At 47.8% G+C, this 20630-nt stretch overlaps 14 non-coding genes across 14 annotated transcripts; all 14 read left to right on the plus strand.

Moving 5' to 3' along the window:
- Positions 1-791: 791 nt before the first annotated feature.
- On the plus strand, positions 792-982 carry LOC142693347 (U2 spliceosomal RNA). The gene has a single exon (XR_012861699.1). It is a non-coding gene; the product is annotated as a U2 spliceosomal RNA (small nuclear RNA).
- A 1280-nt stretch (positions 983-2262) lies between these two features.
- Positions 2263-2453, plus strand: LOC142693348 (U2 spliceosomal RNA). Its single transcript, XR_012861700.1, has one exon. It is a non-coding gene; the product is annotated as a U2 spliceosomal RNA (small nuclear RNA).
- Positions 2454-3749: 1296 nt separating this feature from the next.
- Positions 3750-3940, plus strand: LOC142693349 (U2 spliceosomal RNA). The gene has a single exon (XR_012861701.1). It is a non-coding gene; the product is annotated as a U2 spliceosomal RNA (small nuclear RNA).
- Positions 3941-5236: 1296 nt separating this feature from the next.
- On the plus strand, positions 5237-5427 carry LOC142693350 (U2 spliceosomal RNA). Its single transcript, XR_012861702.1, has one exon. It is a non-coding gene; the product is annotated as a U2 spliceosomal RNA (small nuclear RNA).
- Positions 5428-6719: 1292 nt separating this feature from the next.
- LOC142693393 (U2 spliceosomal RNA) lies at positions 6720-6910 on the plus strand. Its single transcript, XR_012861740.1, has one exon. It is a non-coding gene; the product is annotated as a U2 spliceosomal RNA (small nuclear RNA).
- A 1276-nt stretch (positions 6911-8186) lies between these two features.
- LOC142693351 (U2 spliceosomal RNA) lies at positions 8187-8377 on the plus strand. Its single transcript, XR_012861703.1, has one exon. It is a non-coding gene; the product is annotated as a U2 spliceosomal RNA (small nuclear RNA).
- Positions 8378-9645: 1268 nt separating this feature from the next.
- On the plus strand, positions 9646-9836 carry LOC142693352 (U2 spliceosomal RNA). The gene has a single exon (XR_012861704.1). It is a non-coding gene; the product is annotated as a U2 spliceosomal RNA (small nuclear RNA).
- Positions 9837-11125: 1289 nt separating this feature from the next.
- LOC142693353 (U2 spliceosomal RNA) lies at positions 11126-11316 on the plus strand. The gene has a single exon (XR_012861705.1). It is a non-coding gene; the product is annotated as a U2 spliceosomal RNA (small nuclear RNA).
- A 1279-nt stretch (positions 11317-12595) lies between these two features.
- LOC142693355 (U2 spliceosomal RNA) lies at positions 12596-12786 on the plus strand. Its single transcript, XR_012861707.1, has one exon. It is a non-coding gene; the product is annotated as a U2 spliceosomal RNA (small nuclear RNA).
- A 1291-nt stretch (positions 12787-14077) lies between these two features.
- Positions 14078-14267, plus strand: LOC142693411 (U2 spliceosomal RNA). Its single transcript, XR_012861757.1, has one exon. It is a non-coding gene; the product is annotated as a U2 spliceosomal RNA (small nuclear RNA).
- Positions 14268-15563: 1296 nt separating this feature from the next.
- LOC142693357 (U2 spliceosomal RNA) lies at positions 15564-15754 on the plus strand. Its single transcript, XR_012861708.1, has one exon. It is a non-coding gene; the product is annotated as a U2 spliceosomal RNA (small nuclear RNA).
- A 1280-nt stretch (positions 15755-17034) lies between these two features.
- Positions 17035-17225, plus strand: LOC142693358 (U2 spliceosomal RNA). Its single transcript, XR_012861709.1, has one exon. It is a non-coding gene; the product is annotated as a U2 spliceosomal RNA (small nuclear RNA).
- A 1304-nt stretch (positions 17226-18529) lies between these two features.
- Positions 18530-18720, plus strand: LOC142693359 (U2 spliceosomal RNA). The gene has a single exon (XR_012861710.1). It is a non-coding gene; the product is annotated as a U2 spliceosomal RNA (small nuclear RNA).
- Positions 18721-19996: 1276 nt separating this feature from the next.
- On the plus strand, positions 19997-20187 carry LOC142693360 (U2 spliceosomal RNA). Its single transcript, XR_012861711.1, has one exon. It is a non-coding gene; the product is annotated as a U2 spliceosomal RNA (small nuclear RNA).
- The last annotated feature ends 443 nt before the right edge of the window (positions 20188-20630 follow it).

Here is a 20630-nt window from a genome sequence, read left to right on the forward strand (position 1 = left end):
GAAGAAGTAAGAATTGCAGTTGCAACAAAGCCTTGCTTGCCTACAAAGAGAGCAGCAATTTGGATTTGTTACTATGTTACCTAGAAGAATAACAAACTGTGCAAGGATGGAGGTTGTAGGAGCAAGGAGAAGTTGTCTGTAAAGTTGGTGGATGCCTATTTTCCATTTTGCAGTCCCTTGTCTCCCTCTTGTGGCCTCCTGGAGGCAACTAGCTGTGCAAAAAAAAGACAGCCTGGCGGCCGGCTGTTGCAGTGTTGCCCTCTCAGGCAACACTGAGTGACTGACTGAGCCTCACCGTCTTATATAAAGTTCAGACGGAACTTTGCACGTGTCATAGTGGAGCCCTCAGGATTCCAGAGCCAGCTTTCTGACATCATAATGGGGCCTCAGAGATAAAAGCCTGGGCCCAGGCAGTGTTGGTCAGTGCTGCTCAGCAGGCAGCACTGGACTGGACTGGATTACAGCTGATACAAGGTGTGAAGGAACAAGGGGTGGCTGTGGGCATGCACTTGCTGCCGCTGCCAGTGTTTATCTGCATGGCAGCAGGGCATTTGGGCGTTGCCAGGAAGGCGTTTTTATGTAGATTCCTCCTCTTTCAGCACTGCATTGTGGTGCAAGCAAAAGAAGCAAATCCTGTCTGGCTTCCTCTCCGGCCTTTATTCACCTCCCGTGTAGCTGTGAGTGTGTGAGCCTGCAGGGCCCCATGGAATTGCCTAGAAGTAGGCTGAATCGCTGCAAGGGCTGAACAGCAGTATCGGGCAGGCTCGGGCAACGCGCGGCCCGTTCGGGTTATCGCTTCTCGGCCTTTTGGCTAAGATCAAGTGTAGTATCTGTTCTTATCAGTTTAATATCTGATACGTCCCCTATCTGGGGACCATATATTAAATGGATTTTTAGAACAGGGAGATGGAAATAGAGCTTGCTCTGTCCACTCCACGCATTGACCTGGTATTGCAGTATTTCCAGGACCGGTGCACCCTTTCCTTATGTGTTGACTAAAAGCAGATTCCAAAAGTGTTTTTTGTCTTTGCTATTGTTTCTGTCTTTCTGAAGGGATCTCCCCTTTTAATCCCATTATTTCAACACCTGTTGGACAATGCATGAGTGATAATGAGCTCATTGATTAAATGCAATTAATGAATAGATTGCCACCTCTTGTTGTGTGTCGTCTGTGTTTCTGTGTTTCCGGCATTTCACATTGGAACACCTCATTCACCTTCCTTGTCTTCTCTCCGCCCTCCCTTTTAGGTAAGTTAAAGAGCTGCACCTGAGCCAGCCACTGATTGATTGATTGATTGATTGATTGATTGATTGATTGATTGATGCAGCACAACAGTCAAATAGTGGAGTGGAGTAGGGGAACAGCAAACAGCCAATAAAGCAGCCCGCCCGCTCGCCTGCCCGCCACAATGGACCTACCTGTGTACACTAGATGGATGTGATGGAATGTACTGTCGTCCCTACATTTCAAGAAGAAGTAAGAATTGCAGTTGCAACAAAGCCTTGCTTGCCTACAAAGAGAGCAGCAATTTGGATTTGTTACTATGTTACCTAGAAGAATAACAAACTGTGCAAGGATGGAGGTTGTAGGAGCAAGGAGAAGTTGTCTGTAAAGTTGGTGGATGCCTATTTTCCATTTTGCAGTCCCTTGTCTCCCTCTTGTGGCCTCCTGGAGGCAACTAGCTGTGCAAAAAAAAGACAGCCTGGCGGCCGGCTGTTGCAGTGTTGCCCTCTCAGGCAACACTGAGTGACTGACTGAGCCTCACCGTCTTATATAAAGTTCAGACGGAACTTTGCACGTGTCATAGTGGAGCCCTCAGGATTCCAGAGCCAGCTTTCTGACATCATAATGGGGCCTCAGAGATAAAAGCCTGGGCCCAGGCAGTGTTGGTCAGTGCTGCTCAGCAGGCAGCACTGGACTGGACTGGATTACAGCTGATACAAGGTGTGAAGGAACAAGGGGTGGCTGTGGGCATGCACTTGCTGCCGCTGCCAGTGTTTATCTGCATGGCAGCAGGGCATTTGGGCGTTGCCAGGAAGGCGTTTTTATGTAGATTCCTCCTCTTTCAGCACTGCATTGTGGTGCAAGCAAAAGAAGCAAATCCTGTCTGGCTTCCTCTCCGGCCTTTATTCACCTCCCGTGTAGCTGTGAGTGTGTGAGCCTGCAGGGCCCCATGGAATTGCCTAGAAGTAGGCTGAATCGCTGCAAGGGCTGAACAGCAGTATCGGGCAGGCTCGGGCAACGCGCGGCCCGTTCGGGTTATCGCTTCTCGGCCTTTTGGCTAAGATCAAGTGTAGTATCTGTTCTTATCAGTTTAATATCTGATACGTCCCCTATCTGGGGACCATATATTAAATGGATTTTTAGAACAGGGAGATGGAAATAGAGCTTGCTCTGTCCACTCCACGCATTGACCTGGTATTGCAGTATTTCCAGGACCGGTGCACCCTTTCCTTATGTGTTGACTAAAAGCAGATTCCAAAAGTGTTTTTTGTCTTTGCTATTGTTTCTGTCTTTCTGAAGGGATCTCCCCTTTTAATCCCATTATTTCAACACCTGTTGGACAATGCATGAGTGATAATGAGCTCATTGATTAAATGCAATTAATGAATAGATTGCCACCTCTTGTTGTGTGTCGTCTGTGTTTCTGTGTTTCCGGCATTTCACATTGGAACACCTCATTCACCTTCCTTGTCTTCTCTCCGCCCTCCCTTTTAGGTAAGTTAAAGAGCTGCACCTGAGCCAGCCACTGATTGATTGATTGATTGATTGATTGATTGATTGATTGATTGATTGATTGATTGATTGATGCAGCACAACAGTCAAATAGTGGAGTGGAGTAGGGGAACAGCAAACAGCCAATAAAGCAGCCCGCCCGCTCGCCTGCCCGCCACAATGGACCTACCTGTGTACACTAGATGGATGTGATGGAATGTACTGTCGTCCCTACATTTCAAGAAGAAGTAAGAATTGCAGTTGCAACAAAGCCTTGCTTGCCTACAAAGAGAGCAGCAATTTGGATTTGTTACTATGTTACCTAGAAGAATAACAAACTGTGCAAGGATGGAGGTTGTAGGAGCAAGGAGAAGTTGTCTGTAAAGTTGGTGGATGCCTATTTTCCATTTTGCAGTCCCTTGTCTCCCTCTTGTGGCCTCCTGGAGGCAACTAGCTGTGCAAAAAAAAGACAGCCTGGCGGCCGGCTGTTGCAGTGTTGCCCTCTCAGGCAACACTGAGTGACTGACTGAGCCTCACCGTCTTATATAAAGTTCAGACGGAACTTTGCACGTGTCATAGTGGAGCCCTCAGGATTCCAGAGCCAGCTTTCTGACATCATAATGGGGCCTCAGAGATAAAAGCCTGGGCCCAGGCAGTGTTGGTCAGTGCTGCTCAGCAGGCAGCACTGGACTGGACTGGATTACAGCTGATACAAGGTGTGAAGGAACAAGGGGTGGCTGTGGGCATGCACTTGCTGCCGCTGCCAGTGTTTATCTGCATGGCAGCAGGGCATTTGGGCGTTGCCAGGAAGGCGTTTTTATGTAGATTCCTCCTCTTTCAGCACTGCATTGTGGTGCAAGCAAAAGAAGCAAATCCTGTCTGGCTTCCTCTCCGGCCTTTATTCACCTCCCGTGTAGCTGTGAGTGTGTGAGCCTGCAGGGCCCCATGGAATTGCCTAGAAGTAGGCTGAATCGCTGCAAGGGCTGAACAGCAGTATCGGGCAGGCTCGGGCAACGCGCGGCCCGTTCGGGTTATCGCTTCTCGGCCTTTTGGCTAAGATCAAGTGTAGTATCTGTTCTTATCAGTTTAATATCTGATACGTCCCCTATCTGGGGACCATATATTAAATGGATTTTTAGAACAGGGAGATGGAAATAGAGCTTGCTCTGTCCACTCCACGCATTGACCTGGTATTGCAGTATTTCCAGGACCGGTGCACCCTTTCCTTATGTGTTGACTAAAAGCAGATTCCAAAAGTGTTTTTTGTCTTTGCTATTGTTTCTGTCTTTCTGAAGGGATCTCCCCTTTTAATCCCATTATTTCAACACCTGTTGGACAATGCATGAGTGATAATGAGCTCATTGATTAAATGCAATTAATGAATAGATTGCCACCTCTTGTTGTGTGTCGTCTGTGTTTCTGTGTTTCCGGCATTTCACATTGGAACACCTCATTCACCTTCCTTGTCTTCTCTCCGCCCTCCCTTTTAGGTAAGTTAAAGAGCTGCACCTGAGCCAGCCACTGATTGATTGATTGATTGATTGATTGATTGATTGATTGATTGATTGATTGATTGATTGATGCAGCACAACAGTCAAATAGTGGAGTGGAGTAGGGGAACAGCAAACAGCCAATAAAGCAGCCCGCCCACTCGCCTGCCCGCCACAATGGACCTACCTGTGTACACTAGATGGATGTGATGGAATGTACTGTCGTCCCTACATTTCAAGAAGAAGTAAGAATTGCAGTTGCAACAAAGCCTTGCTTGCCTACAAAGAGAGCAGCAATTTGGATTTGTTACTATGTTACCTAGAAGAATAACAAACTGTGCAAGGATGGAGGTTGTAGGAGCAAGGAGAAGTTGTCTGTAAAGTTGGTGGATGCCTATTTTCCATTTTGCAGTCCCTTGTCTCCCTCTTGTGGCCTCCTGGAGGCAACTAGCTGTGCAAAAAAAAGACAGCCTGGCGGCCGGCTGTTGCAGTGTTGCCCTCTCAGGCAACACTGAGTGACTGACTGAGCCTCACCGTCTTATATAAAGTTCAGACGGAACTTTGCACGTGTCATAGTGGAGCCCTCAGGATTCCAGAGCCAGCTTTCTGACATCATAATGGGGCCTCAGAGATAAAAGCCTGGGCCCAGGCAGTGTTGGTCAGTGCTGCTCAGCAGGCAGCACTGGACTGGACTGGATTACAGCTGATACAAGGTGTGAAGGAACAAGGGGTGGCTGTGGGCATGCACTTGCTGCCGCTGCCAGTGTTTATCTGCATGGCAGCAGGGCATTTGGGCGTTGCCAGGAAGGCGTTTTTATGTAGATTCCTCCTCTTTCAGCACTGCATTGTGGTGCAAGCAAAAGAAGCAAATCCTGTCTGGCTTCCTCTCCGGCCTTTATTCACCTCCCGTGTAGCTGTGAGTGTGTGAGCCTGCAGGGCCCCATGGAATTGCCTAGAAGTAGGCTGAATCGCTGCAAGGGCTGAACAGCAGTATCGGGCAGGCTCGGGCAACGCGCGGCCCGTTCGGGTTATCGCTTCTCGGCCTTTTGGCTAAGATCAAGTGTAGTATCTGTTCTTATCAGTTTAATATCTGATACGTCCCCTATCTGGGGACCATATATTAAATGGATTTTTAGAACAGGGAGATGGAAATAGAGCTTGCTCTGTCCACTCCACGCATTGACCTGGTATTGCAGTATTTCCAGGACCGGTGCACCCTTTCCTTATGTGTTGACTAAAAGCAGATTCCAAAAGTGTTTTTTGTCTTTGCTATTGTTTCTGTCTTTCTGAAGGGATCTCCCCTTTTAATCCCATTATTTCAACACCTGTTGGACAATGCATGAGTGATAATGAGCTCATTGATTAAATGCAATTAATGAATAGATTGCCACCTCTTGTTGTGTGTCGTCTGTGTTTCTGTGTTTCCGGCATTTCACATTGGAACACCTCATTCACCTTCCTTGTCTTCTCTCCGCCCTCCCTTTTAGGTAAGTTAAAGAGCTGCACCTGAGCCAGCCACTGATTGATTGATTGATTGATTGATTGATTGATTGATTGATTGATTGATTGATTGATGCAGCACAACAGTCAAATAGTGGAGTGGAGTAGGGGAACAGCAAACAGCCAATAAAGCAGCCCGCCCGCTCGCCTGCCCGCCACAATGGACCTACCTGTGTACACTAGATGGATGTGATGGAATGTACTGTCGTCCCTACATTTCAAGAAGAAGTAAGAATTGCAGTTGCAACAAAGCCTTGCTTGCCTACAAAGAGAGCAGCAATTTGGATTTGTTACTATGTTACCTAGAAGAATAACAAACTGTGCAAGGATGGAGGTTGTAGGAGCAAGGAGAAGTTGTCTGTAAAGTTGGTGGATGCCTATTTTCCATTTTGCAGTCCCTTGTCTCCCTCTTGTGGCCTCCTGGAGGCAACTAGCTGTGCAAAAAAAAGACAGCCTGGCGGCCGGCTGTTGCAGTGTTGCCCTCTCAGGCAACACTGAGTGACTGACTGAGCCTCACCGTCTTATATAAAGTTCAGACGGAACTTTGCACGTGTCATAGTGGAGCCCTCAGGATTCCAGAGCCAGCTTTCTGACATCATAATGGGGCCTCAGAGATAAAAGCCTGGGCCCAGGCAGTGTTGGTCAGTGCTGCTCAGCAGGCAGCACTGGACTGGACTGGATTACAGCTGATACAAGGTGTGAAGGAACAAGGGGTGGCTGTGGGCATGCACTTGCTGCCGCTGCCAGTGTTTATCTGCATGGCAGCAGGGCATTTGGGCGTTGCCAGGAAGGCGTTTTTATGTAGATTCCTCCTCTTTCAGCACTGCATTGTGGTGCAAGCAAAAGAAGCAAATCCTGTCTGGCTTCCTCTCCGGCCTTTATTCACCTCCCGTGTAGCTGTGAGTGTGTGAGCCTGCAGGGCCCCATGGAATTGCCTAGAAGTAGGCTGAATCGCTGCAAGGGCTGAACAGCAGTATCGGGCAGGCTCGGGCAACGCGCGGCCCGTTCGGGTTATCGCTTCTCGGCCTTTTGGCTAAGATCAAGTGTAGTATCTGTTCTTATCAGTTTAATATCTGATACATCCCCTATCTGGGGACCATATATTAAATGGATTTTTAGAACAGGGAGATGGAAATAGAGCTTGCTCTGTCCACTCCACGCATTGACCTGGTATTGCAGTATTTCCAGGACCGGTGCACCCTTTCCTTATGTGTTGACTAAAAGCAGATTCCAAAAGTGTTTTTTGTCTTTGCTATTGTTTCTGTCTTTCTGAAGGGATCTCCCCTTTTAATCCCATTATTTCAACACCTGTTGGACAATGCATGAGTGATAATGAGCTCATTGATTAAATGCAATTAATGAATAGATTGCCACCTCTTGTTGTGTGTCGTCTGTGTTTCTGTGTTTCCGGCATTTCACATTGGAACACCCCATTCACCTTCCTTGTCTTCTCTCCGCCCTCCCTTTTAGGTAAGTTAAAGAGCTGCACCTGAGCCAGCCACTGATTGATTGATTGATTGATTGATTGATTGATTGATTGATGCAGCACAACAGTCAAATAGTGGAGTGGAGTAGGGGAACAGCAAACAGCCAATAAAGCAGCCCGCCCGCTCGCCTGCCCGCCACAATGGACCTACCTGTGTACACTAGATGGATGTGATGGAATGTACTGTCGTCCCTACATTTCAAGAAGAAGTAAGAATTGCAGTTGCAACAAAGCCTTGCTTGCCTACAAAGAGAGCAGCAATTTGGATTTGTTACTATGTTACCTAGAAGAATAACAAACTGTGCAAGGATGGAGGTTGTAGGAGCAAGGAGAAGTTGTCTGTAAAGTTGGTGGATGCCTATTTTCCATTTTGCAGTCCCTTGTCTCCCTCTTGTGGCCTCCTGGAGGCAACTAGCTGTGCAAAAAAAAGACAGCCTGGCGGCCGGCTGTTGCAGTGTTGCCCTCTCAGGCAACACTGAGTGACTGACTGAGCCTCACCGTCTTATATAAAGTTCAGACGGAACTTTGCACGTGTCATAGTGGAGCCCTCAGGATTCCAGAGCCAGCTTTCTGACATCATAATGGGGCCTCAGAGATAAAAGCCTGGGCCCAGGCAGTGTTGGTCAGTGCTGCTCAGCAGGCAGCACTGGACTGGACTGGATTACAGCTGATACAAGGTGTGAAGGAACAAGGGGTGGCTGTGGGCATGCACTTGCTGCCGCTGCCAGTGTTTATCTGCATGGCAGCAGGGCATTTGGGCGTTGCCAGGAAGGCGTTTTTATGTAGATTCCTCCTCTTTCAGCACTGCATTGTGGTGCAAGCAAAAGAAGCAAATCCTGTCTGGCTTCCTCTCCGGCCTTTATTCACCTCCCGTGTAGCTGTGAGTGTGTGAGCCTGCAGGGCCCCATGGAATTGCCTAGAAGTAGGCTGAATCGCTGCAAGGGCTGAACAGCAGTATCGGGCAGGCTCGGGCAACGCGCGGCCCGTTCGGGTTATCGCTTCTCGGCCTTTTGGCTAAGATCAAGTGTAGTATCTGTTCTTATCAGTTTAATATCTGATACGTCCCCTATCTGGGGACCATATATTAAATGGATTTTTAGAACAGGGAGATGGAAATAGAGCTTGCTCTGTCCACTCCACGCATTGACCTGGTATTGCAGTATTTCCAGGACCGGTGCACCCTTTCCTTATGTGTTGACTAAAAGCAGATTCCAAAAGTGTTTTTTGTCTTTGCTATTGTTTCTGTCTTTCTGAAGGGATCTCCCCTTTTAATCCCATTATTTCAACACCTGTTGGACAATGCATGAGTGATAATGAGCTCATTGATTAAATGCAATTAATGAATAGATTGCCACCTCTTGTTGTGTGTCGTCTGTGTTTCTGTGTTTCCGGCATTTCACATTGGAACACCTCATTCACCTTCCTTGTCTTCTCTCCGCCCTCCCTTTTAGGTAAGTTAAAGAGCTGCACCTGAGCCAGCCACTGATTGATTGATTGATTGATTGATTGATTGATGCAGCACAACAGTCAAATAGTGGAGTGGAGTAGGGGAACAGCAAACAGCCAATAAAGCAGCCCGCCCGCTCGCCTGCCCGCCACAATGGACCTACCTGTGTACACTAGATGGATGTGATGGAATGTACTGTCGTCCCTACATTTCAAGAAGAAGTAAGAATTGCAGTTGCAACAAAGCCTTGCTTGCCTACAAAGAGAGCAGCAATTTGGATTTGTTACTATGTTACCTAGAAGAATAACAAACTGTGCAAGGATGGAGGTTGTAGGAGCAAGGAGAAGTTGTCTGTAAAGTTGGTGGATGCCTATTTTCCATTTTGCAGTCCCTTGTCTCCCTCTTGTGGCCTCCTGGAGGCAACTAGCTGTGCAAAAAAAAGACAGCCTGGCGGCCGGCTGTTGCAGTGTTGCCCTCTCAGGCAACACTGAGTGACTGACTGAGCCTCACCGTCTTATATAAAGTTCAGACGGAACTTTGCACGTGTCATAGTGGAGCCCTCAGGATTCCAGAGCCAGCTTTCTGACATCATAATGGGGCCTCAGAGATAAAAGCCTGGGCCCAGGCAGTGTTGGTCAGTGCTGCTCAGCAGGCAGCACTGGACTGGACTGGATTACAGCTGATACAAGGTGTGAAGGAACAAGGGGTGGCTGTGGGCATGCACTTGCTGCCGCTGCCAGTGTTTATCTGCATGGCAGCAGGGCATTTGGGCGTTGCCAGGAAGGCGTTTTTATGTAGATTCCTCCTCTTTCAGCACTGCATTGTGGTGCAAGCAAAAGAAGCAAATCCTGTCTGGCTTCCTCTCCGGCCTTTATTCACCTCCCGTGTAGCTGTGAGTGTGTGAGCCTGCAGGGCCCCATGGAATTGCCTAGAAGTAGGCTGAATCGCTGCAAGGGCTGAACAGCAGTATCGGGCAGGCTCGGGCAACGCGCGGCCCGTTCGGGTTATCGCTTCTCGGCCTTTTGGCTAAGATCAAGTGTAGTATCTGTTCTTATCAGTTTAATATCTGATACGTCCCCTATCTGGGGACCATATATTAAATGGATTTTTAGAACAGGGAGATGGAAATAGAGCTTGCTCTGTCCACTCCACGCATTGACCTGGTATTGCAGTATTTCCAGGACCGGTGCACCCTTTCCTTATGTGTTGACTAAAAGCAGATTCCAAAAGTGTTTTTTGTCTTTGCTATTGTTTCTGTCTTTCTGAAGGGATCTCCCCTTTTAATCCCATTATTTCAACACCTGTTGGACAATGCATGAGTGATAATGAGCTCATTGATTAAATGCAATTAATGAATAGATTGCCACCTCTTGTTGTGTGTCGTCTGTGTTTCTGTGTTTCCGGCATTTCACATTGGAACACCTCATTCACCTTCCTTGTCTTCTCTCCGGCCCTCCCTTTTAGGTAAGTTAAAGAGCTGCACCTGAGCCAGCCACTGATTGATTGATTGATTGATTGATTGATTGATTGATTGATTGATTGATTGATGCAGCACAACAGTCAAATAGTGGAGTGGAGTAGGGGAACAGCAAACAGCCAATAAAGCAGCCCGCCCGCTCGCCTGCCCGCCACAATGGACCTACCTGTGTACACTAGATGGATGTGATGGAATGTACTGTCGTCCCTACATTTCAAGAAGAAGTAAGAATTGCAGTTGCAACAAAGCCTTGCTTGCCTACAAAGAGAGCAGCAATTTGGATTTGTTACTATGTTACCTAGAAGAATAACAAACTGTGCAAGGATGGAGGTTGTAGGAGCAAGGAGAAGTTGTCTGTAAAGTTGGTGGATGCCTATTTTCCATTTTGCAGTCCCTTGTCTCCCTCTTGTGGCCTCCTGGAGGCAACTAGCTGTGCAAAAAAAAGACAGCCTGGCGGCCGGCTGTTGCAGTGTTGCCCTCTCAGGCAACACTGAGTGACTGACTGAGCCTCACCGTCTTATATAAAGTTCAGACGGAACTTTGCACGTGTCATAGTGGAGCCCTCAGGATTCCAGAGCCAGCTTTCTGACATCATAATGGGGCCTCAGAGATAAAAGCCTGGGCCCAGGCAGTGTTGGTCAGTGCTGCTCAGCAGGCAGCACTGGACTGGACTGGATTACAGCTGATACAAGGTGTGAAGGAACAAGGGGTGGCTGTGGGCATGCACTTGCTGCCGCTGCCAGTGTTTATCTGCATGGCAGCAGGGCATTTGGGCGTTGCCAGGAAGGCGTTTTTATGTAGATTCCTCCTCTTTCAGCACTGCATTGTGGTGCAAGCAAAAGAAGCAAATCCTGTCTGGCTTCCTCTCCGGCCTTTATTCACCTCCCGTGTAGCTGTGAGTGTGTGAGCCTGCAGGGCCCCATGGAATTGCCTAGAAGTAGGCTGAATCGCTGCAAGGGCTGAACAGCAGTATCGGGCAGGCTCGGGCAACGCGCGGCCCGTTCGGGTTATCGCTTCTCGGCCTTTTGGCTAAGATCAAGTGTAGTATCTGTTCTTATCAGTTTAATATCTGATACGTCCCCTATCTGGGGACCATATATTAAATGGATTTTTAGAACAGGGAGATGGAAATAGAGCTTGCTCTGTCCACTCCACGCATTGACCTGGTATTGCAGTATTTCCAGGACCGGTGCACCCTTTCCTTATGTGTTGACTAAAAGCAGATTCCAAAAGTGTTTTTGTCTTTGCTATTGTTTCTGTCTTTCTGAAGGGATCTCCCCTTTTAATCCCATTATTTCAACACCTGTTGGACAATGCATGAGTGATAATGAGCTCATTGATTAAATGCAATTAATGAATAGATTGCCACCTCTTGTTGTGTGTCGTCTGTGTTTCTGTGTTTCCGGCATTTCACATTGGAACACCTCATTCACCTTCCTTGTCTTCTCTCCGCCCTCCCTTTTAGGTAAGTTAAAGAGCTGCACCTGAGCCAGCCACTGATTGATTGATTGATTGATTGATTGATTGATTGATTGATTGATGCAGCACAACAGTCAAATAGTGGAGTGGAGTAGGGGAACAGCAAACAGCCAATAAAGCAGCCCGCCCGCTCGCCTGCCCGCCACAATGGACCTACCTGTGTACACTAGATGGATGTGATGGAATGTACTGTCGTCCCTACATTTCAAGAAGAAGTAAGAATTGCAGTTGCAACAAAGCCTTGCTTGCCTACAAAGAGAGCAGCAATTTGGATTTGTTACTATGTTACCTAGAAGAATAACAAACTGTGCAAGGATGGAGGTTGTAGGAGCAAGGAGAAGTTGTCTGTAAAGTTGGTGGATGCCTATTTTCCATTTTGCAGTCCCTTGTCTCCCTCTTGTGGCCTCCTGGAGGCAACTAGCTGTGCAAAAAAAAAGACAGCCTGGCGGCCGGCTGTTGCAGTGTTGCCCTCTCAGGCAACACTGAGTGACTGACTGAGCCTCACCGTCTTATATAAAGTTCAGACGGAACTTTGCACGTGTCATAGTGGAGCCCTCAGGATTCCAGAGCCAGCTTTCTGACATCATAATGGGGCCTCAGAGATAAAAGCCTGGGCCCAGGCAGTGTTGGTCAGTGCTGCTCAGCAGGCAGCACTGGACTGGACTGGATTACAGCTGATACAAGGTGTGAAGGAACAAGGGGTGGCTGTGGGCATGCACTTGCTGCCGCTGCCAGTGTTTATCTGCATGGCAGCAGGGCATTTGGGCGTTGCCAGGAGGCGTTTTTATGTAGATTCCTCCTCTTTCAGCACTGCATTGTGGTGCAAGCAAAAGAAGCAAATCCTGTCTGGCTTCCTCTCCGGCCTTTATTCACCTCCCGTGTAGCTGTGAGTGTGTGAGCCTGCAGGGCCCCATGGAATTGCCTAGAAGTAGGCTGAATCGCTGCAAGGGCTGAACAGCAGTATCGGGCAGGCTCGGGCAACGCGCGGCCCGTTCGGGTTATCGCTTCTCGGCCTTTTGGCTAAGATCAAGTGTAGTATCTGTTCTTATCAGTTTAATATCTGATACGTCCCCTATCTGGGGACCATATATTAAATGGATTTTTAGAACAGGGAGATGGAAATAGAGCTTGCTCTGTCCACTCCACGCATTGACCTGGTATTGCAGTATTTCCAGGACCGGTGCACCCTTTCCTTATGTGTTGACTAAAAGCAGATTCCAAAAGTGTTTTTTGTCTTTGCTATTGTTTCTGTCTTTCTGAAGGGATCTCCCCTTTTAATCCCATTATTTCAACACCTGTTGGACAATGCATGAGTGATAATGAGCTCATTGATTAAATGCAATTAATGAATAGATTGCCACCTCTTGTTGTGTGTCGTCTGTGTTTCTGTGTTTCCGGCATTTCACATTGGAACACCTCATTCACCTTCCTTGTCTTCTCTCCGCCCTCCCTTTTAGGTAAGTTAAAGAGCTGCACCTGAGCCAGCCACTGATTGATTGATTGATTGATTGATTGATTGATTGATTGATTGATTGATTGATTGATGCAGCACAACAGTCAAATAGTGGAGTGGAGTAGGGGAACAGCAAACAGCCAATAAAGCAGCCCGCCCGCTCGCCTGCCCGCCACAATGGACCTACCTGTGTACACTAGATGGATGTGATGGAATGTACTGTCGTCCCTACATTTCAAGAAGAAGTAAGAATTGCAGTTGCAACAAAGCCTTGCTTGCCTACAAAGAGAGCAGCAATTTGGATTTGTTACTATGTTACCTAGAAGAATAACAAACTGTGCAAGGATGGAGGTTGTAGGAGCAAGGAGAAGTTGTCTGTAAAGTTGGTGGATGCCTATTTTCCATTTTGCAGTCCCTTGTCTCCCTCTTGTGGCCTCCTGGAGGCAACTAGCTGTGCAAAAAAAAGACAGCCTGGCGGCCGGCTGTTGCAGTGTTGCCCTCTCAGGCAACACTGAGTGACTGACTGAGCCTCACCGTCTTATATAAAGTTCAGACGGAACTTTGCACGTGTCATAGTGGAGCCCTCAGGATCCAGAGCCAGCTTTCTGACATCATAATGGGGCCTCAGAGATAAAAGCCTGGGCCCAGGCAGTGTTGGTCAGTGCTGCTCAGCAGGCAGCACTGGACTGGACTGGATTACAGCTGATACAAGGTGTGAAGGAACAAGGGGTGGCTGTGGGCATGCACTTGCTGCCGCTGCCAGTGTTTATCTGCATGGCAGCAGGGCATTTGGGCGTTGCCAGGAAGGCGTTTTTATGTAGATTCCTCCTCTTTCAGCACTGCATTGTGGTGCAAGCAAAAGAAGCAAATCCTGTCTGGCTTCCTCTCCGGCCTTTATTCACCTCCCGTGTAGCTGTGAGTGTGTGAGCCTGCAGGGCCCCATGGAATTGCCTAGAAGTAGGCTGAATCGCTGCAAGGGCTGAACAGCAGTATCGGGCAGGCTCGGGCAACGCGCGGCCCGTTCGGGTTATCGCTTCTCGGCCTTTTGGCTAAGATCAAGTGTAGTATCTGTTCTTATCAGTTTAATATCTGATACGTCCCTATCTGGGGACCATATATTAAATGGATTTTTAGAACAGGGAGATGGAAATAGAGCTTGCTCTGTCCACTCCACGCATTGACCTGGTATTGCAGTATTTCCAGGACCGGTGCACCCTTTCCTTATGTGTTGACTAAAAGCAGATTCCAAAAGTGTTTTTTGTCTTTGCTATTGTTTTCTGTCTTTCTGAAGGGATCTCCCCTTTTAATCCCATTATTTCAACACCTGTTGGACAATGCATGAGTGATAATGAGCTCATTGATTAAATGCAATTAATGAATAGATTGCCACCTCTTGTTGTGTGTCGTCTGTGTTTCTGTGTTTCCGGCATTTCACATTGGAACACCTCATTCACCTTCCTTGTCTTCTCTCCGCCCTCCCTTTTAGGTAAGTTAAAGAGCTGCACCTGAGCCAGCCACTGATTGATTGATTGATTGATTGATTGATTGATTGATTGATTGATTGATTGATTGATTGATGCAGCACAACAGTCAAATAGTGGAGTGGAGTAGGGGAACAGCAAACAGCCAATAAAGCAGCCCGGCCCGCTCGCCTGCCCGCCACAATGGACCTACCTGTGTACACTAGATGGATGTGATGGAATGTACTGTCGTCCCTACATTTCAAGAAGAAGTAAGAATTGCAGTTGCAACAAAGCCTTGCTTGCCTACAAAGAGAGCAGCAATTTGGATTTGTTACTATGTTACCTAGAAGAATAACAAACTGTGCAAGGATGGAGGTTGTAGGAGCAAGGAGAAGTTGTCTGTAAAGTTGGTGGATGCCTATTTTCCATTTTGCAGTCCCTTGTCTCCCTCTGTGGCTTCCTGGAGGCAACTAGCTGTGCAAAAAAAAGACAGCCTGGCGGCCGGCTGTTGCAGTGTTGCCCTCTCAGGCAACACTGAGTGACTGACTGAGCCTCACCGTCTTATATAAAGTTCAGACGGAACTTTGCACGTGTCATAGTGGAGCCCTCAGGATTCCAGAGCCAGCTTTCTGACATCATAATGGGGCCTCAGAGATAAAAGCCTGGCCCAGGCAGTGTTGGTCAGTGCTGCTCAGCAGGCAGCACTGGACTGGACTGGATTACAGCTGATACAAGGTGTGAAGGAACAAGGGGTGGCTGTGGGCATGCACTTGCTGCCGCTGCCAGTGTTTATCTGCATGGCAGCAGGGCATTTGGGCGTTGCCAGGAAGGCGTTTTTATGTAGATTCCTCCTCTTTCAGCACTGCATTGTGGTGCAAGCAAAAGAAGCAAATCCTGTCTGGCTTCCTCTCCGGCCTTTATTCACCTCCCGTGTAGCTGTGAGTGTGTGAGCCTGCAGGGCCCCATGGAATTGCCTAGAAGTAGGCTGAATCGCTGCAAGGGCTGAACAGCAGTATCGGGCAGGCTCGGGCAACGCGCGGCCCGTTCGGGTTATCGCTTCTCGGCCTTTTGGCTAAGATCAAGTGTAGTATCTGTTCTTATCAGTTTAATATCTGATACGTCCCCTATCTGGGGACCATATATTAAATGGATTTTTAGAACAGGGAGATGGAAATAGAGCTTGCTCTGTCCACTCCACGCATTGACCTGGTATTGCAGTATTTCCAGGACCGGTGCACCCTTTCCTTATGTGTTGACTAAAAGCAGATTCCAAAAGTGTTTTTTGTCTTTGCTATTGTTTCTGTCTTTCTGAAGGGATCTCCCCTTTTAATCCCATTATTTCAACACCTGTTGGAAAATGCATGAGTGATAATGAGCTCATTGATTAAATGCAATTAATGAATAGATTGCCACCTCTTGTTGTGTGTCGTCTGTGTTTCTGTGTTTCCGGCATTTCACATTGGAACACCTCATTCACCTTCCTTGTCTTCTCTCCGCCCTCCCTTTTAGGTAAGTTAAAGAGCTGCACCTGAGCCAGCCACTGATTGATTGATTGATTGATTGATTGATTGATTGATTGATTGATGCAGCACAACAGTCAAATAGTGGAGTGGAGTAGGGGAACAGCAAACAGCCAATAAAGCAGCCCGCCCGCTCGCCTGCCCGCCACAATGGACCTACCTGTGTACACTAGATGGATGTGATGGAATGTACTGTCGTCCCTACATTTCAAGAAGAAGTAAGAATTGCAGTTGCAACAAAGCCTTGCTTGCCTACAAAGAGAGCAGCAATTTGGATTTGTTACTATGTTACCTAGAAGAATAACAAACTGTGCAAGGATGGAGGTTGTAGGAGCAAGGAGAAGTTGTCTGTAAAGTTGGTGGATGCCTATTTTCCATTTTGCAGTCCCTTGTCTCCCTCTTGTGGCCTCCTGGAGGCAACTAGCTGTGCAAAAAAAAGACAGCCTGGCGGCCGGCTGTTGCAGTGTTGCCCTCTCAGGCAACACTGAGTGACTGACTGAGCCTCACCGTCTTATATAAAGTTCAGACGGAACTTTGCACGTGTCATAGTGGAGCCCTCAGGATTCCAGAGCCAGCTTTCTGACATCATAATGGGGCCTCAGAGATAAAAGCCTGGGCCCAGGCAGTGTTGGTCAGTGCTGCTCAGCAGGCAGCACTGGACTGGACTGGATTACAGCTGATACAAGGTGTGAAGGAACAAGGGGTGGCTGTGGGCATGCACTTGCTGCCGCTGCCAGTGTTTATCTGCATGGCAGCAGGGCATTTGGGCGTTGCCAGGAAGGCGTTTTTATGTAGATTCCTCCTCTTTCAGCACTGCATTGTGGTGCAAGCAAAAGAAGCAAATCCTGTCTGGCTTCCTCTCCGGCCTTTATTCACCTCCCGTGTAGCTGTGAGTGTGTGAGCCTGCAGGGCCCCATGGAATTGCCTAGAAGTAGGCTGAATCGCTGCAAGGGCTGAACAGCAGTATCGGGCAGGCTCGGGCAACGCGCGGCCCGTTCGGGTTATCGCTTCTCGGCCTTTTGGCTAAGATCAAGTGTAGTATCTGTTCTTATCAGTTTAATATCTGATACGTCCCCTATCTGGGGACCATATATTAAATGGATTTTTAGAACAGGGAGATGGAAATAGAGCTTGCTCTGTCCACTCCACGCATTGACCTGGTATTGCAGTATTTCCAGGACCGGTGCACCCTTTCCTTATGTGTTGACTAAAAGCAGATTCCAAAAGTGTTTTTTGTCTTTGCTATTGTTTCTGTCTTTCTGAAGGGATCTCCCCTTTTAATCCCATTATTTCAACACCTGTTGGACAATGCATGAGTGATAATGAGCTCATTGATTAAATGCAATTAATGAATAGATTGCCACCTCTTGTTGTGTGTCGTCTGTGTTTCTGTGTTTCCGGCATTTCACATTGGAACACCTCATTCACCTTCCTTGTCTTCTCTCCGCCCTCCCTTTTAGGTAAGTTAAAGAGCTGCACCTGAGCCAGCCACTGATTGATTGATTGATTGATTGATTGATTGATTGATTGATTGATTGATTGATTGATTGATTGATTGATGCAGCACAACAGTCAAATAGTGGAGTGGAGTAGGGGAACAGCAAACAGCCAATAAAGCAGCCCGCCCGCTCGCCTGCCCGCCACAATGGACCTACCTGTGTACACTAGATGGATGTGATGGAATGTACTGTCGTCCCTACATTTCAAGAAGAAGTAAGAATTGCAGTTGCAACAAAGCCTTGCTTGCCTACAAAGAGAGCAGCAATTTGGATTTGTTACTATGTTACCTAGAAGAATAACAAACTGTGCAAGGATGGAGGTTGTAGGAGCAAGGAGAAGTTGTCTGTAAAGTTGGTGGATGCCTATTTTCCATTTTGCAGTCCCTTGTCTCCCTCTTGTGGCCTCCTGGAGGCAACTAGCTGTGCAAAAAAAAGACAGCCTGGCGGCCGGCTGTTGCAGTGTTGCCCTCTCAGGCAACACTGAGTGACTGACTGAGCCTCACCGTCTTATATAAAGTTCAGACGGAACTTTGCACGTGTCATAGTGGAGCCCTCAGGATTCCAGAGCCAGCTTTCTGACATCATAATGGGGCCTCAGAGATAAAAGCCTGGGCCCAGGCAGTGTTGGTCAGTGCTGCTCAGCAGGCAGCACTGGACTGGACTGGATTACAGCTGATACAAGGTGTGAAGGAACAAGGGGTGGCTGTGGGCATGCACTTGCTGCCGCTGCCAGTGTTTATCTGCATGGCAGCAGGGCATTTGGGCGTTGCCAGGAAGGCGTTTTTATGTAGATTCCTCCTCTTTCAGCACTGCATTGTGGTGCAAGCAAAAGAAGCAAATCCTGTCTGGCTTCCTCTCCGGCCTTTATTCACCTCCCGTGTAGCTGTGAGTGTGTGAGCCTGCAGGGCCCCATGGAATTGCCTAGAAGTAGGCTGAATCGCTGCAAGGGCTGAACAGCAGTATCGGGCAGGCTCGGGCAACGCGCGGCCCGTTCGGGTTATCGCTTCTCGGCCTTTTGGCTAAGATCAAGTGTAGTATCTGTTCTTATCAGTTTAATATCTGATACGTCCCCTATCTGGGGACCATATATTAAATGGATTTTTAGAACAGGGAGATGGAAATAGAGCTTGCTCTGTCCACTCCACGCATTGACCTGGTATTGCAGTATTTCCAGGACCGGTGCACCCTTTCCTTATGTGTTGACTAAAAGCAGATTCCAAAAGTGTTTTTTGTCTTTGCTATTGTTTCTGTCTTTCTGAAGGGATCTCCCCTTTTAATCCCATTATTTCAACACCTGTTGGACAATGCATGAGTGATAATGAGCTCATTGATTAAATGCAATTAATGAATAGATTGCCACCTCTTGTTGTGTGTCGTCTGTGTTTCTGTGTTTCCGGCATTTCACATTGGAACACCTCATTCACCTTCCTTGTCTTCTCTCCGCCCTCCCTTTTAGGTAAGTTAAAGAGCTGCACCTGAGCCAGCCACTGATTGATTGATTGATTGATTGATTGATTGATTGATTGATGCAGCACAACAGTCAAATAGTGGAGTGGAGTAGGGGAACAGCAAACAGCCAATAAAGCAGCCCGCCCGCGCGCCTGCCCGCCACAATGGACCTACCTGTGTACACTAGATGGATGTGATGGAATGTACTGTCGTCCCTACATTTCAAGAAGAAGTAAGAATTGCAGTTGCAACAAAGCCTTGCTTGCCTACAAAGAGAGCAGCAATTTGGATTTGTTACTATGTTACCTAGAAGAATAACAAACTGTGCAAGGATGGAGGTTGTAGGAGCAAGGAGAAGTTGTCTGTAAAGTTGGTGGATGCCTATTTTCCATTTTGCAGTCCCTTGTCTCCCTCTTGTGGCCTCCTGGAGGCAACTAGCTGTGCAAAAAAAAGACAGCCTGGCGGCCGGCTGTTGCAGTGTTGCCCTCTCAGGCAACACTGAGTGACTGACTGAGCCTCACCGTCTTATATAAAGTTCAGACGGAACTTTGCACGTGTCATAGTGGAGCCCTCAGGATTCCAGAGCCAGCTTTCTGACATCATAATGGGGCCTCAGAGATAAAAGCCTGGGCCCAGGCAGTGTTGGTCAGTGCTGCTCAGCAGGCAGCACTGGACTGGACTGGATTACAGCTGATACAAGGTGTGAAGGAACAAGGGGTGGCTGTGGGCATGCACTTGCTGCCGCTGCCAGTGTTTATCTGCATGGCAGCAGGGCATTTGGGCGTTGCCAGGAAGGCGTTTTTATGTAGATTCCTCCTCTTTCAGCACTGCATTGTGGTGCAAGCAAAAGAAGCAAATCCTGTCTGGCTTCCTCTCCGGCCTTTATTCACCTCCCGTGTAGCTGTGAGTGTGTGAGCCTGCAGGGCCCCATGGAATTGCCTAGAAGTAGGCTGAATCGCTGCAAGGGCTGAACAGCAGTATCGGGCAGGCTCGGGCAACGCGCGGCCCGTTCGGGTTATCGCTTCTCGGCCTTTTGGCTAAGATCAAGTGTAGTATCTGTTCTTATCAGTTTAATATCTGATACGTCCCCTATCTGGGGACCATATATTAAATGGATTTTTAGAACAGGGAGATGGAAATAGAGCTTGCTCTGTCCACTCCACGCATTGACCTGGTATTGCAGTATTTCCAGGACCGGTGCACCCTTTCCTTATGTGTTGACTAAAAGCAGATTCCAAAAGTGTTTTTTGTCTTTGCTATTGTTTCTGTCTTTCTGAAGGGATCTCCCCTTTTAATCCCATTATTTCAACACCTGTTGGACAATGCATGAGTGATAATGAGCTCATTGATTAAATGCAATTAATGAATAGATTGCCACCTCTTGTTGTGTGTCGTCTGTGTTTCTGTGTTTCCGGCATTTCACATTGGAACACCTCATTCACCTTCCTTGTCTTCTCTCCGCCCTCCCTTTTAGGTAAGTTAAAGAGCTGCACCTGAGCCAGCCACTGATTGATTGATTGATTGATTGATTGATTGATTGATTGATTGATTGATTGATTGATGCAGCACAACAGTCAAATAGTGGAGTGGAGTAGGGGAACAGCAAACAGCCAATAAAGCAGCCCGCCCGCTCGCCTGCCCGCCACAATGG

Source organism: Rhinoderma darwinii, assembly GCF_050947455.1.
Source record: "Rhinoderma darwinii isolate aRhiDar2 chromosome 5 unlocalized genomic scaffold, aRhiDar2.hap1 SUPER_5_unloc_42, whole genome shotgun sequence".
NCBI classification, from domain to species: Eukaryota; Metazoa; Chordata; class Amphibia; order Anura; family Rhinodermatidae; genus Rhinoderma; species Rhinoderma darwinii.